The sequence below is a fragment of the Schistocerca serialis genome, chromosome 6 (genome assembly GCF_023864345.2).
Source record: "Schistocerca serialis cubense isolate TAMUIC-IGC-003099 chromosome 6, iqSchSeri2.2, whole genome shotgun sequence".
In the NCBI taxonomy this organism is placed as follows: domain Eukaryota; kingdom Metazoa; phylum Arthropoda; class Insecta; order Orthoptera; family Acrididae; genus Schistocerca; species Schistocerca serialis.
The window spans coordinates 34,122,777-34,139,540 of NC_064643.1; positions in this window are offsets into that span (position 1 = coordinate 34,122,777).

Genomic DNA, 16,764 nt, shown 5'->3' on the forward strand with positions numbered 1-16,764 from the left:
CAGTGGTGTATCGGATACTAATACTGGACTCACAGGGAATGCTCAAAGCACCGACAGTAAGAAGAGTCTCTATTCTTGTACTTAAGGCGGCATCGTGCCTTTTTGTATTTAATTCCGATGCGATTTCTGTGTTTCATCGTCAATGTGACGGTCCAAGGAATACATTGAACCTGCAGTGGTGTATCGGAAACTAATACTGGTCTCACAGGGAATGCTCATAGCACCGACTGTAAGAAGAGTGTCTATTCTTGTACTTAAGGCGGCATTGTGCCCTTTGTATTTAATTCCGATGCCATTTCCGTGTTTCATCGTCTATGTGTATGTCCAAGGAATACATTGAGCCTGAAGTGGTGTACCGGATACTAATACTGGTCTCACAGGGAATGCTCAAAGCACCGACTGTAAGAAGAGTCTCTATTCTTGTACTTAAGGCGGCATTGTGCCGTTTTGTAATTAATTCCGACGCGATTTCTGTGTTTCATCGTCAATTTGAAGTCCAAGGAATACATAGAAACTGCAGTGGTGTATCGGAAACTAATACTGGTCTCACAGGGAATGCTCAAAGCACCGACTGTAAGTAGAGTCCGTATTCTTGTACTTAGGGCGGCATTGTGCCTTTTGTATTTAATTCCGATGCGATTTCTGTTTTTCATCGTCAATGTGAAGGTCCAAGGAATACATTGAACCTGCAGTGTTGTATCGGAAACCAATACTGGTCTCACAGGGAATGCTCAAAGCAACGACTGTAAAAAGAGTGTCTATTCTTGTACTTAAGGCGGCATTGTGCCCTTTGTATTTAATTCCGATGTAAATTCAGTGTTTCATCGTCAATGCGTATTTCCAAGGAATACATTGAACCTGCAGTGGTGTATCGGAAACTAATACTGGTCTCACAGGGAATGCTCAAAGCACCGACTGTAAGTAGAGTCCGTATTCTTGTACTTAAGGCGGCATTGTACCTTTTGTATTTAATTCCGATGCGATTTCTGTTTTTAATCCTCAATGTGAAGGTCCAAGGAATACATTGAACCTGCAGTGTTGTATCGAAAACTAATACTGGTCTCACAGGGAATGCTCAAAGCAACGACTGTAAGAAGAGTGTCTATTCTTGTGCATAAGGCGGCATTGTGCCCTTTGTATTTAATTCCGATGTAATTTCAGTGTTTCATCGTCAATGCGTATTTCCAAGGAATACATTGAACCTGCAGTGTAGTATCGGAAACTAATACTGGTCTCACAGGGAATGCTCAAAGCACCGACAGTGAGAAGAGTCTCTATTCTTGTACTTAAGGTGGCATTGTGCCTTTTGTATTTAATTCCGATGCAATTTCTGTGTATAATCGTCAATGTGAAGGTCCAAGGAATACATTGAACCTGCAGTGGTGTATCGGAAACTAAAACTGGTCTCACAGGGAATGCTCAAAGCAACGACTGTAAGAAGAGTCTCTATTCTTGTACTTATGGCGGCATTCTGCCCTTTGTATTTAATTCCGATGCGATTTCTGTGTTTCATCGTCAATGTGAAGGTCCAAGGAATACATTGAAACTGCAGTGTAGTATCGGAAACTAATACTGGTGTCACAGGATACGATCAAAGCACAGTCTCTAAGAAGTATCACTCTTCTTGCACTTAAGGCGTTATTGTGCCCTTTGTATTTAATTCCGATGTAATTTCAGTGTTTCATCGTCAATGTGTATGTTCAAGGAATACATTGAACCTGCAGTGGTGTATCGGAAACTAATACTGGTCTCACAGTGAATACTCGACGCACCGGCTGTGAGAATAGTCTCTATTCTTGTACTTAAGGCGGCATTGTGCCTTTGGTATATAATTCCGATGCGTTTTCGGTGTTTGATCGTCAATGTGAAGGTCCAAGAAATACATTGAACCTGCAGTGGTTTATCGGAAACTAATACTGGTCTCACAGGGAATGCTCAAAGCACCGACTGTAAGAAGAGTCTCTATTCTTGTACTTATGGCGGCATTCTGCCCATTGTATTTAATTCCGGTAGGATTTCTGTGTTTCATCGTCAATGTGAAGGCCCAAGGAATACATTGAAACTGCAGTGTTGTATCGGAAACTAATACTGGTGTCACAGGATAGGATCAAAGCACAGTCTCTAAGAAGTCTCACTCTTCTTGAACTTAAGGCGTTATTGTGCCCTTTGTATTGAATTCCGATGTAATTTCAGTGTTTCATCGTCAATGAGTATGTTCAAGGAATACATTGAACCTGCAGTGGTGTATCGGAAACTAATACTGGTCTCACAGGGAATACTCGACGCACCGGCTGTGAGAATAGACATTATTCTTGTACTTAAGGCGGCATTGTGCCGTTTTGTAATTAATTCCGATGCGATTTCTGTGTTTCATCGTCACTTTGAAGGTCCAAAGAATACATTGAAACGGCAGTGGTGTATCGGAAACTAATACTGGTCTCACAGGGAATGCTCAAAGCACCGACTGTAAGTAGAGTCCGTATTCTTGTACTTAAGGCGGCATTGTGCCTTTTGTTTTTAATTCCGACGCGATTTCTGTTTTTCATCGTCAACGTGAAGGTCCAAGGAATACATTGAACCTGCAGTGTTCTATCGGAAACCAATACTGGTCTCACAGGGAATGCTCAGAGCACCGACTGTAAGAAGAGTGTCTATTCTTGTACTTAACGCGGCATTGTGCCCTTTGTATTTAATTCCGATGTAATTTCAGTGTTTCATCGTCAATGCGAATTTCAAAGGAATACATAGAACCTGCAGTGGTGTATCGGAAACTAATACTGGTCTCACAGGGAATGCTCAAAGCACCGACAGTGAGAAGAGTCTCTATTCTTGTACTTAAGGCAGCATTGTTCCTTTTGTATTTAAATCCGATGTAATTTCAGTGTTTCATCGTCAATGTGTATGTCCAAGGAATACATTGAATCTGCAGTGGTGTATCGGATACTAATACTGGTCTCACAGGGAATGCTCAAAGCACCGACTGTAAGAAGAGTCTCTATTCTTGTACTTAAGGCGGCATTGTGCCTTTTGTATTTAATTCCGATGCTATTTCTGTGTATAATCGCCAATGTGAAGGTCCAAGGAATACATTGAACCTGCAGTGGTGTATCGGAAACTAATACTGGTCTCACAGGGAATGCTCAAAGCACCGACTGCAAGAAGAGTCTCTATTCTTGTACTTAAGGCGGCATTGGGCCTTTTGTATTTAATTCCGATGCGATTTCTGTCTTTCATCGTCAATGTGAAGGTCCAAGAAATTCATTGAACCTGCAGTGGTGTATCGGAAACTAATACTGGTCTCACAGGGAGTGCTCAAAGCACCGACTGTAAGAAGAGTGTCTATTCTTGTATTTAAGGCGGCACTGTGCCCTTTGTATTTAATTCCGATGCCATTTCTGTGCTTCATCGTCGATGTGAAAGTCCAATGAATACACTGAACCTGCAGTGGTGTATCGGAAACTAATACTGGTCTCACAGGGAATGCTCAAAGCACCTACTGTAAGAAGAGTCTCTATTCTTGTACTTAAGGCGGCATTGTGCCTTTTGTATTTAATTCCGATGCGATTTCTATGTATAATCGTCAATGTGAAGATCCAAGGTATACATTGAACCTGCAGTGGTGAATCGGAAACTAATACTGGTCTCACAAGGAATGCTCAAAGCACCGACTGTAAGAAGAGTCTCTATTCATGTACTTATGGCGGCATTCTGCCCTTTGTATTTAATTCCGATGCGATTTGTGTGTTTCATCGTAAATGTGAAGGTCCAAAGAATACATTGAACCTGCAGTGGTGTATCGGAAACTAATACTGGTCTCAGACTGAATGCTCAAAACACCGACAGTAAGAAGAGTCTCTATTCTTGTACTTAAGGTGACATTGTATCCTTTTGTATTTAATTCCGATGTAATTTCAGTGTGTCATCGTCAATGTGTATGTCCAAGGAATACATTGAACCTGCAGTGGTGTATCGGATACTAATACTGGTCTCACAGGGAATGCTCAAAGCACCGACTGTAAGTAGAGTCTGTATTCTTGTACTTAAGGCGGCATTGTGCCTTTTTTTAATTTAATTCCGATGCGATTTCTGTGTTTCATCGTCAATGTGAAGGTCCAAGGAATACATTGAACCTGCAGTGGTGTATCGGAAACTAATACTGGTCTCACAGGGAATGCTCAGAGCACTGACTGTAAGTAGAGCCTGTATTCTTGTACTTAAGGCGGCATTGTGCCTTTTGTATTTAATTCCGATGCGATTAATGTGTTTCATCGTCAATGTGAAGGTCCAAGGAATACATTGAACCTGCAGTGGTGTACCGGATACTAATACTGGCCTCACAGGGAATGCTCAAAGCACCGACTGTAAGAAGAGTATCTATTCTTGTACTTATGGCGCCATTGTGCACTTTTGTATTTAATTCCGATGCGATTTACGTGTTTCATCGTCAATTTGAAGGTCCAAGGAATACATTGAACCTGCAGTGGTGTATTGGAAACTAATACTGGCTCACAGGGAATGCTCAAAGCACCGACTGTAAGTAGAGTCTGTATTCTTGCAGTTAAGGCGGCGTTGTGCCTTTCGTATTGAATTGGATGCGATTTCTGTTTTTCATCGTCAATGTGAAGGTCCAAGGAATACATTGAACCTGCAGTGTTGTATCGGAAACCAATACTGGTCTCACAGGTATTGCTCAAAGCACCGACTGTAAGAAGAGTGTCTATTCTTGTACATAAGGCGGAATTGTGCCCTTTGTATTTACTTCCGATGTAATTTCAGTGTTTCACCGTCAATGCGTATTTCCAAGGAATACATTGAACCTGCAGTGGTGTATCGGAAACTAATACTGGTCTCAGAGGGAATGCTCAAAGCACCGACAGTGACAAGAGTCTCTATTCTTGTACTTAAGGCGGCATTGTTCCTTTTGTATTTAATTCCGATGTAATTTCAGTGTTTCATCGTCAATGTGTATGTCCAAGGAATACATTGAATCTGCAGTGGTGTATCGGATACTAATACTGGTCTCACAGGGAATGCTCAAAGCACAGACTGTAAGAAGAGTCTCTATTCTTGTACTTAAGGCGGCCTTGTGACTTTTGTATTTAATTCCAATGCGATTTCTGTGTTTCATCGTCAATGTGAAGGTCCAAGGAATACATTGAACCTGCAGTGGTGTATCGGAACCTAATACTGGTCTCTCAGGGAATGCTTAAAGCACCGACTGTATGTAGAGTCTGTATTCTTGTACTTAAGGCGGCATTTTGCCTTTTGTATTTAATTCCGATGCGATTTCTGTGTTTCATCGTCAATGTGTAGGTCCAAGGAATACATTGAACCTGCAGTGGTGTATCGGTAACTAATACTGGTCTCACAGGGAATGCTCAAAAGAACCGACTGTAAGAAGAGTCTCTATTCTTGTACTGAAGGCGGCATTGGGCCTTTTGTATTTAATTCCGATGCGATTTCTGTCTTTCATCGTCAATGTGAAGGTCCAAGAAATACATTGAACCTGCAGTGGTGTATCGGAAACTAATACTGGTCTCACAGGGAATGCTCAAAGCACCGACTGTAAGATGAGTGTCTATTCTTGTACTTAAGGCGGCATTGTGCCCTTTGATTTAATTCCGATGCCATTTCTGTGTTTCATCGTCGATGTGAAAGTCCAAGGAATACACTGAACCTGCAGTGGTGTATCGGAAACTAATACTTGTCTCACAGGGAATGCTCAAAGCACCGACTGTAAGAAGAGTCTCTATTCTTGTACTTAAGGCGACATTGTGCCTTATGTATTTAATTCCGATGCGATTTCAGTGTATAATCGTCAATGTGAAGGTCCAAGGTATACATTGAACCTGCAGTGGTGTATCGGAAACTAATACTGGTCTCACAGGTACTGCTCAAACCACCGACTGTAAGAAGAGTCTCTATTCTTGTACATATGGCGGCATTCTGCCCTTTGTATTTATTTCCGATGCGATTTCTGCGTTTAATCGTCAATGTGAAGGTCCAAGGAATACATTGAAACTGCAGTGTTTATCGGAAACTAATACTGGTGTCACAGGATAGGATCAAAGCACAGACTCTAAGAAGTCTCACTCTTCTTGCACTTAAGGCGTTATTGTGCCCTTTGTATTTAATTCCGATGTAATTTCAGTGATTCATCGTCAATGTGTATGTTCAAGGAATACATTGAACCTGCAGTGGTGTATCGGAAACTAATACTGGTCTCACAGGGAATACTCGACGCACCGGCTGTGAGAATAGTATCTATTCTTGTACTTATGGCGGCATTGTGCATTTGGTATATAATTCCGATGCGTTTTCTGTGTTTCATCGTCATTCTGAATGTCTAAGGAATACATTGAACCTGCAGTGGTGTATCGGAAATTAATACTGGTCTCTCAGGGAATGCTCAAAGCACCGACTGTAAGAAGAGTCTCTATTGTTGTACTTAGGGCTTCATTGTGCTTTTTGTATTTAATTCCGATGCGATTTCTGTGTTTCATCGTCAATGTGAAGGTCCTATGAATACATTGGACCTGCAGTGGTGTATCGGAAACTAATACTGGTGTCAGAGGGAATGCTCAAAACACCGACAGTAAGAAGAGTCTCTATTCTCGTCCTTAAGGCGACATTGTTCCTTTTGTATTTAATTCCGATGCGATTTCTGTGTTTCATCGTCAATGTGAAGGTCCAAGGAATACATTGAACTTGCAGTGGTGTATCAGACACTAATACTGGTCTCACAGGGAATGCTCAAAGCACCGACTGTGAGAAGAGGGTCTATTCTTGTACTTAATGCGGCATTGTGCCCTTTGTATTTAATTCCGATGTAATTTCAGTGTTTCATCGTCAATGCGTATTTCCAAGGAATACATTGAACCTGCAGTGGTGTATCGGAAAATAATACTGGGCTCACTGGGAATGCTCAGAGAACCGACAGTAAGAAGAGTCTCTATTCTTGTACTTAAGGCGGCATTGTTCCTTTTGTATTTAATTCCGATGTAATTTCATTGTTTCATCGTCAAAGTGTATGTCCTAGGAATACATTGAATCTGCAGTGGTGTATCGGATACTAATACTGGTCTCACAGGGAATGCTCGAAGCACCGACTGTAAGAAGAGTCTCTATTCTTGTACTTAAGGCGGCATTTTGCCTTTTGTATTTAATTCCGATGCGATTTCTGTGTATAATCGTCAATGTGAAGGTCCAAGGAATACATTGACCTGCAGTGGTGTTTCGGAAACTAATACTGGTCTCACAGGGAATGCTCAAAGCACCGACTGTAAGAAGAGTCTCTATTCTTGTACTTAAGGCGGCATTGGGCCTTTTGTATTTAATTCCGATGCGATTTCTGTCTTTCATCGTCAATGTGAAGGTCCAAGGAATACATTGAACCTGCAGTGGTGTATCGGAATCTAATACTGGTCTCACAGGGAATGCTGAAAACACCGACTGTTGGAAGAGTGTCTATTCTTGTACCTAAGGCGGCATTGTGGCCTTTGTATTTAATTCCGATGCCATTTCTGTGTTTCATCGTCGATGTGAAAGTCCGAGGTATACACTGAACCTGCAGTGGTGTATCGGAAACTAATACTGGTCTCACAGGGAATGATCAAAGCACCGACTGTAAGAAGAGTCTGTATTCTTGTACTTAAGGCGGCATTGTGCCTTTTGTATTTAATTCCGATGCGATTTCTGTGTTTCATCGTCAATGTGAAGGTCCAAGGAATACATTGAACCTGCAGTGGTGTATCGGAACCTAATACTGGTCTCACGGGGAATGCTCAAAGCACCGACTGTAAGTAGAGTCTGTATTCTTGTACTTAAGGCGGCATTGTGCCTTTTGTATTTAATTCCGATGCGATTTCTGTGTTTCATCGTCAATATGAAGGTCCAAGGAATACATTGAACCTGCAGTGGTGTATCGGAAACTAATACTGGTCTCACAGGGAATGCTCAAAAGAACCGACTGTAAGAAGAGTCTCTATTCTTGTACTTAAGGCGGCATTGTGCCTTTTGTATTTAATTCCGATGCGATTTCAGTGTATAATCGTCAATGTGAAGGTCCAAGGTATACATTGAACCTGCAGTGGTGAATCGGAAACTAATACTGGTCTCACAGGGAATGCTCAAAGCACCGACTGTAAGAAGAGTCTCTATTCTTGTAGTTAAGGCGGCATTGTGCCTTTGTTATTTAATTCCGATGCCATTTCTGTGTTTCATCGTCAATGTGAAGGAACAAGGAGTACATCGAACCAGCAGTGGTGTATCGGAAACTAATACAGGTCTCACAGGTACTGCTCAAACCACCGACTGTAAGAAGAGTCTCTATTCTTGTACATATGGCGGCATTCTGAACTTTGTATTTATTTCCGATGCGATTTCTGTGTTTAATCGTCAATGTGAAGGTCCAAGGAATACATTGAAACTGCAGTGTTTATCGGAAACTCATACTGGTGTCACAGGATAGGATCAAAGCACAGACTCTAAGAAGTCTCACTCTTCTTGCACTTAAGGCGTTATTGTGCCCTTTGTATTTAATTCCGATGTAATTTCAGTGATTCATCGTCAATGTGTATGTTCAAGGAATACATTGAAACTGCAGTGGTGTATCGGAAAATAATACTGGACTCACTGGGAATGCTCAGATAACCGACAGTAAGAAGAGTCTCTATTCTTGTACTTAAGGCGGCATTGTTCCTTTTGTATTTAATTCCGATGTAATTTCAGTGTTTCATCGTCAAAGTGTATGTCCAAGGAATACATTGAATCTGCAGTGGTGTATCGGATACTAATACTGGTCTCACAGGGAATGCTCGAAGCACCGACTGTAAGAAGAGTCTCTATTCTTGTACTTAAGGCGGCATTTTGCCTTTTGTATTTAATTCCGATGCGATTTCTGTGTATAATCGTCAATGTGAATGTCCAAGGAATACATTGACCTGCAGTGGTGTATCGGAAACTAATACTGGTCTCACAGGGAATGCTCAAAGCACCGACTGTAAGAAGAGTGTCTATTCTTGTACTTAAGGCGGCATTGTGCCCCGTTGTATTTAATTCTGATGCGATTTCTGTGTTTTATCGTCAATGTGAAGGTCCAAGGTATACATTGAACCTGCAGTGGTGAATCGGAAACTAATACTGGTCTCACAGGGAATACTCGACTCACCGGCTGTGACAATAGACATTATTCTTGTACTTAAGGTGGCATTGTGCCGTTTTGTAATTAATTCCGATGCGATTTCTGTGTTTCATCGTCACTTTGAAGGTCCAAGGAATACATTGAAACGGCAGTGGTGTATCGGAAACTAATACTGGTCTCACAGGGAATGCTCAAAGCACCGACTGTAAGTAGAGTCCGTATTCTTGTACTTAAGGCGGCATTGTGCCTTTTGTTTTTAATTCCGACGCGATTTCTGTTTTTCATCGTCAACGTGAAGGTCCAAGGAATACATTGAACCTGCAGTGTTCTATCGGAAACCAATACTGGTCTCACAGGGAATGCTCAGAGCACCGACTGTAAGAAGAGTGTCTATTCTTGTACGTAACGCGGCATTGTGCCCCCTTGTATTTAATTCCGATGTAATTTCAGTGTTTCATCGTCAATGCGAATTTCAAAGGAATACATTGAACCTGCAGTGGTGTATCGGAAACTAATACTGGTCTCACAGGGAATGCTCAAAGCACCGACAGTGAGAAGAGTCTCTATTCTTGTACTTAAGGCAGCATTGTTCCTTTTGTATTTAAATCCGATGTAATTTCAGTGTTTCATCGTCAATGTGTATGTCCAAGGAATACATTGAATCTGCAGTGGTGTATCGGATACTAATACTGGTCTCACAGGGAATGCTCAAAGCACCGACTGTAAGAAGAGTCTCTATTCTTGTACTTAAGGCGGCATTGGGCCTTTTGTATTTAATTCCGATGCTATTTCTGTGTATAATCGCCAATGTGAAGGTCCAAGGAATACATTGAACCTGCAGTGGTGTATCGGAAACTAATACTGGTCTCACAGGGAATGCTCAAAGCACCGACTGCAAGAAGAGTCTCAATTCTTGTACTTAAGGCGGCATTGGGCCTTTTGTATTTAATTCCGATGCGATTTCTGTCTTTCATCGTCAATGTGAAGGTCCAAGAAATTCATTGAACCTGCAGTGGTGTATCGGAAACTAATACTGGTCTCACAGGGAGTGCTCAAAGCACCGACTGTAAGAAGAGTGTCTATTCTTGTATTTAAGGCGGCACTGTGCCCTTTGTATTTAATTCCGATGCCATTTCTGTGCTTCATCGTCGATGTGAAAGTCCAATGAATACACTGAACCTGCAGTGGTGTATCGGAAACTAATACTGGTCTCACAGGGAATGCTCAAAGCACCTACTGTAAGAAGAGTCTCTATTCTTGTACTTAAGGCGGCATTGTGCCTTTTGTATTTAATTCCGATGCGATTTCTATGTATAATCGTCAATGTGAAGATCCAAGGTATACATTGAACCTGCAGTGGTGAATCGGAAACTAATACTGGTCTCACAAGGAATGCTCAAAGCACCGACTGTAAGAAGAGTCTCTATTCTTGTAGTTAAGGCGGCATTGTGCCTTTTGTATTTAATTCCGATGCGAGTTCTGTGTTTCATCGTCAATGTGAAGGTCCAAGGAGTACATTGAACCAGCAGTGGTGTATCGGAAACTAATACAGGTCTCACAGGGACTGCTCAAACCACCGACTGTAAGAAGAGTCTCTATTCTTGTACTTAAGGCGGCATTGTGCCCTTTGTATTTAATTCCGATGCCATTTCTGTGCTTCATCGTCGATGTGAAAGTCCAAGGAATACACTGAACCTGCAGTGGTGTATCGGAAACTAATACTGGTCTCACAGGGAATGCTCAAAGCACCTACTGTAAGAAGAGTCTCTATTCATGTACTTATGGCGGCATTCTGCCCTTTGTATTTAATTCCGATGCGATTTGTGTGTTTCATCGTCAATGTGAAGGTCCAAAGAATACATTGAACCTGCAGTGGTGTATCGGAAACTAATACTGGTCTCAGACTGAATGCTCAAAACACCGACAGTAAGAAGAGTCTCTATTCTTGTACTTAAGGTGACATTGTTCCTTTTGTATTTAATTCCGATGTAATTTCAGTGTGTCATCGTCAATGTGTATGTCCAAGGAATACATTGAACCTGCAGTGGTGTATCGGATACTAATACTGGTCTCACAGGGAATGCTCAAAGCACCGACTGTAAGTAGAGTCTGTATTCTTGTACTTAAGGCGGCATTGTGCCTTTTTGTAATTTAATTCCGATGCGATTTCTGTGTTTCATCGTCAATGTGAAGGTCCAAGGAATACATTGAACCTGCAGTGGTGTATCGGAAACTAATACTGGTCTCACAGGGAATGCTCAGAGCACTGACTGTAAGTAGAGCCTGTATTCTTGTACTTAAGGCGGCATTGTGCCTTTTGTATTTAATTCCGATGCGATTAATGTGTTTCATCGTCAATGTGAAGTCCAAGAAATACATTGAACCTGCAGTGGTGTACCGGATACTAATACTGGCCTCACAGGGAATGCTCAAAGCACCGACTGTAAGAAGAGTCTCTATTCTTGTACTTAAGGCGCCATTGTGCATTTTTGTATTTAATTCCGATGCGATTTACGTGTTTCATCGTCAATTTGAAGGTCCAAGGAATACATTGAACCTGCAGTGGTGTATTGGAAACTAATACTGGCTCACAGGGAATGCTCAAAGCACCGACTGTAAGTAGAGTCTGTATTCTTGCAGTTAAGGCGGCGTTGTGCCTTTCGTATTTAATTGGATGCGATTTCTGTTTTTCATCGTCAATGTGAAGGTCCAAGGAATACATTGAACCTGCAGTGTTGTATCGGAAACCAATACTGGTCTCACAGGTATTGCTCAAAGCACCGACTGTAAGAAGAGTGTCTATTCTTGTACATAAGGCGGAATTGTGCCCTTTGTATTTACTTCCGATGTAATTTCAGTGTTTCACCGTCAATGCGTATTTCCAAGGAATACATTGAACCTGCAGTGGTGTATCGGAAACTAATACTGGTTTCAGAGGGAATGCTCAAAGCACCGACAGTGACAAGAGTCTCTATTCTTGTACTTAAGGCGGCATTGTTCCTTTTGTATTTAATTCCGATGTAATTTCAGTGTTTCATCGTCAATGTGTATGTCCAAGGAATACATTGAATCTGCAGTGGTGTATCGGATACTAATACTGGTCTCACAGGGAATGCTCAAAGCACAGACTGTAAGAAGAGTCTCTATTCTTGTACTTAAGGCGGTCTTGTGACTTTTGTATTTAATTCCAATGCGATTTCTGTGTTTCATCGTCAATGTGAAGGTCCAAGGAATACATTGAACCTGCAGTGGTGTATCGGAACCTAATACTGGTCTCTCAGGGAATGCTTAAAACACCGACTGTATGTAGAGTCTGTATTCTTGTACTTAAGGCGGCATTGTGCCTTTTGTATTTAATTCCGATGCGATTTCTGTGTTTCATCGTCAATGTGAAGGTCCAAGGAATACATTGAACCTGCAGTGGTGTATCGGAAACTAATACTGGTCTCACAGGGAATGCTCAAAAGAACCGACTGTAAGAAGAGTCTCTATTCTTGTACTTAAGGCGGCATTGGGCCTTTTGTATTTAATTCCGATGCGATTTCTGTCTTTCATCGTCAATGTGAAGGTCCAAGAAATACATTGAACCTGCAGTGGTGTATCGGAAACTAATACTGGTCTCACAGGGAATGCTCAAAGCACCGACTGTAAGATGAGTGTCTATTCTTGTACTTAAGGCGGCATTGTGCCCTTTGTATTTAATTCCGATGCCATTTCTGTGTTTCATCGTCGATGTGAAAGTCCAAGGAATACACTGAACCTGCAGTGGTGTATCGGAAACTAATACTTGTCTCACAGGGAATGCTCAAAGCACCGACTGTAAGAAGAGTCTCTATTCTTGTACTTAAGGCGACATTGTGCCTTGTGTATTTAATTCCGATGCGATTTCAGTGTATAATCGTCAATGTGAAGGTCCAAGGTATACATTGAACCTGCAGTGGTGTATCGGAAACTAATACTGGTCTCACAGGTACTGCTCAAACCACCGACTGTAAGAAGAGTCTCTATTCTTGTACATATGGCGGCATTCTGCCCTTTGTATTTATTTCCGATGCGATTTCTGCGTTTAATCGTCAATGTGAAGGTCCAAGGAATACATTGAAACTGCAGTGTTTATCGGAAACTAATACTGGTGTCACAGGATAGGATCAAAGCACAGACTCTAAGAAGTCTCACTCTTCTTGCACTTAAGGCGTTATTGTGCCCTTTGTATTTAATTCCGATGTAATTTCAGTGATTCATCGTCAATGTGTATGTTCAAGGAATACATTGAACCTGCAGTGGTGTATCGGAAACTAATACTGGTCTCACAGGGAATACTCGTCGCACCGGCTGTGAGAATAGTATCTATTCTTGTACTTATGGCGGCATTGTGCATTTGGTATATAATTCCGATGCGTTTTCTGTGTTTCATCGTCATTCTGAATGTCTAAGGAATACATTGAACCTGCAGTGGTGTATCGGAAATTAATACTGGTCTCTCAGGGAATGCTCAAAGCACCGACTGTAAGAAGAGTCTCTATTGTTGTACTTAGGGCTTCATTGTGCTTTTTGTATTTAATTCCGATGCGATTTCTGTGTTTCATCGTCAATGTGAAGGTCCTATGAATACATTGGACCTGCAGTGGTGTATCGGAAACTAATACTGGTGTCCGAGGGAATGCTCAAAACACCGACAGTAAGAAGAGGCTCTATTCTCGTCCTTAAGGCGACATTGTTCCTTTTGTATTTAATTCCGATGCGATTTCTGTGTTTCATCGTCAATGTGAAGGTCCAAGGAATACATTGAACTTGCAGTGATGTATCAGACACTAATACTGGTCTCACAGGGAATGCTCAAAGCACCGACTGTGAGAAGAGTGTCTATTCTTGTACTTAATGAGGCATTGTGCCCTTTGTATTTAATTCCGATGTAATTTCAGTGTTTCATCGTCAATGCGTATTTCCAAGGAATACATTGAACCTGCAGTGGTGTATCGGAAAATAATACTGGTCTCACTGGGAATGCTCAGAGAACCGACAGTAAGAAGAGTCTCTATTCTTGTACTTAAGGCGGCATTGTTCCTTTTGTATTTAATTCCGATGTAATTTCATTGTTTCATCGTCAAAGTGTATGTCCTAGGAATGCATTGAATCTGCAGTGGTGTATCGGATACTAATACTGGTCTCACAGGGAATGCTCGAAGCACCGACTGTAAGAAGAGTCTCTATTCTTGTACTTAAGGCGGCATTTTGCCTTTTGTATTTAATTCCGATGCGATTTCTGTGTATAATCGTCAATGTGAAGGTCCAAGGAATACATTGACCTGCAGTGGTGTATCGGAAACTAATACTGGTCTCACAGGGAATGCTCAAAGCACCGACTGTAAGAAGAGTCTCTATTCTTGTACTTAAGGCGGCATTGGGCCTTTTGTATTTAATTCCGATGCGATTTCTGTCTTTCATCGTCAATGTGAAGGTCCAAGGAATACATTGAACCTGCAGTGGTGTATCGGAACCTAATACTGGTCTCACAGGGAATGCTCAAAGCACCGACTGTAAGTAGAGTCTGTATTCTTGTACTTAAGGCGGCATTGTGCCGTTTGTATTTAATTCCGATGCGATTTCTGTGTTTCATCGTCAATATGAAGGTCCAAGGAATACATTGAACCTGCAGTGGTGTATCGGAAACTAATACTGGTCTCACAGGGAATGCTCAAAAGAACCGACTGTAAGAAGAGCCTCTATTCTTGTACTTAAGGCGGCATTGTGCCTTTTGTATTTAATTCCGATGCGATTTCAGTGTATAATCGTCAATGTGAAGGTCCAAGGTATACATTGAACCTGCAGTGGTGAATCGGAAACTAATACTGGTCTCACAGGGAATGCTCAAAGCACCGACTGTAAGAAGAGTCTCTATTCTTGTAGTTAAGGCGGCATTGTGCCTTTGTTATTTAATTCCGATGCGATTTCTGTGTTTCATCGTCAATGTGAAGGAACAAGGAGTACATCGAACCAGCAGTGGTGTATCGGAAACTAATACAGGTCTCACAGGTACTGCTCAAACCACCGACTGTAAGAAGAGTCTCTATTCTTGTACATATGGCGGCATTCTGAACTTTGTATTTATTTCCGATGCGATTTCTGTGTTTAATCGTCAATGTGAAGGTCCAAGGAATACATTGAAACTGCAGTGTTTATCGGAAACTCATACTGGTGTCACAGGATAGGATCAAAGCACAGACTCTAAGAAGTCTCACTCTTCTTGCACTTAAGGCGTTATTGTGCCCTTTGTATTTAATTCCGATGTAATTTCAGTGATTCATCGTCAATGTGTATGTTCAAGGAATACATTGAACCTGCAGTGGTGTATCGGAAAATAATACTTGACTCACTGGGAATGCTCAGATAACCGACAGTAAGAAGAGTCTCTATTCTTGTACTTAAGGCGGCATTGTTCCTTTTGTATTTAATTCCGATGTAATTTCAGTGTTTCATCGTCAAAGTGTATGTCCAAGGAATACATTGAATCTGCAGTGGAGTATCGGATACTAATACTGGTCTCACAGGGAATGCTCGAAGCACCGACTGTAAGAAGAGTCTCTATTCTTGTACTTAAGGCGGCATTTTGCCTTTTGTATTTAATTCCGATGCGATTTCTGTGTATAATCGTCAATGTGAATGTCCAAGGAATACATTGACCTGCAGTGGTGTATCGGAAACTAATACTGGTCTCACAGGGAATGCTCAAAGCACCGACTGTAAGAAGAGTGTCTATTCTTGTACTTAAGGCGGCATTGTGCCCCGTTGTATTTAATTCTGATGCGATTTCTGTGTTTTATCGTCAATGTGAAGGTCCAAGGTATACATTGAACCTGCAGTGGTGAATCGGAAACTAATACTGGTCTCACAGGGAATGGTCAAAGCACCGACTGTAAGAAGAGTCTCTATTCTTGTACTTAAGGCGGCATTGTGCCTTTTGTATTTAATTCCGATGCGATTTCTGTGTTTCATCGTCAATGTGAAGGTCCAAGGAATACATTGGACCTGCAGTGGTGTATCGGAAACTAATACTGGTCTCAGAGGGAATGCTCAAAGCACCGACTGTAAGAAGAGTGTCTATTCTTCTACTTAAGGCGGCATTGTGCCCTTTGTATTTAATTCCGATGCCATTTCTGTGTTTCATCGTCTATGTGTATGTCCAAGGAATACATTGAACCTGAAGTGGTGTACCGTATACTAATACTGGTCTCACAGGGAATGCTGAATGCACCGACTGTAAGAAGAGTCTCTATTCTTGTACTTAAGGCGGCATTGTGCCTTTTTGTATTTAATACCGATGCGATTTCTGTGTTTCATCGTCAATGTGAGGGTCCAAGGAATACATTGAACCCGCAGTGGTGTATCGGAAACCAATATTGGTCTCACAGGGAATGCTCAAAGCACCGACTGTAAGAAGAGTCTCTATTCCTGTACTTAAGGCGGCATTGGGCCTGTTGTATTTAATTCCGATGCGATTTCTGTCTTTCATCGTCAATGTGAAGGTCCAAGGAATACATTGAACCTGCAGTGGTGTATCGGAATCTAATACTGGTCTCACAGGGAGTGCTCAAAGCACCGACTGTAAGAAGAGTGTCTATTCT